Source organism: Rhagoletis pomonella, unplaced genomic scaffold, assembly GCF_013731165.1.
Source record: "Rhagoletis pomonella isolate Grant_MI unplaced genomic scaffold, Rhpom_1.0 Rhpom_scaffold_00005, whole genome shotgun sequence".
Classification (NCBI taxonomy): Eukaryota; Metazoa; Arthropoda; class Insecta; order Diptera; family Tephritidae; genus Rhagoletis; species Rhagoletis pomonella.
The window spans coordinates 49245962-49246418 of NW_023458559.1; the positions used below are offsets into that span (position 1 = coordinate 49245962).

At 36.1% G+C, this 457-nt stretch overlaps 2 protein-coding genes across 4 annotated transcripts in view; one reads left to right on the top strand and one right to left on the bottom strand.

Annotated features, from left to right (window-relative positions):
- LOC118739100 (protein naked cuticle-like) overlaps window positions 1–457 on the top strand; it is a 287508-nt gene that overhangs the window by 267314 nt on the left and 19737 nt on the right. The gene's annotated exons all lie outside the window — the stretch shown is intronic.
- The window catches only part of LOC118739103, an 8831-nt gene that overhangs the window by 1250 nt on the left and 7124 nt on the right, over window positions 1–457 (bottom strand). The gene's annotated exons all lie outside the window — the stretch shown is intronic.

Consider the following 457-nt stretch of genomic DNA (forward strand, 5'->3'; position numbering starts at 1 on the left):
GTTCCGAGGTTGCATTTTTGGAAGAGAAAAGTCCCAAACCTATCCGGGCGGTTAATTGGTAATATTGGACAGCAGATGTCGCCCAAGCCATTAGTACATACAGCTGGGTGCAAAAAAATATAAAGTGCCGCTGGATCGTTCCCGTCAAACAAGAAACCCAAGTGTTACACATAAAGGATGCATATAAAAGGTTAAAAAAGTAAATCCTACTGATATTATAAATGTGAAGTTTGTGAGTGAGAGTTTTTGTTTGTAGCTCTTTCACGCTAAAATCGCTGGAGGGATTTTAATGAAATTTGGCGCACTCATATGCTATGACCTTGATTAACTTATAGGATATTTTTTGAAGGGGGTTGCCATTTTTTAAAAAGTTAAAACCAACGATTTATCAAAGTTAGATAAAATGTTACAATAGTGTGGGTGTCAAAACAAAAGCAGTTTAAAAACGATTTCTTTC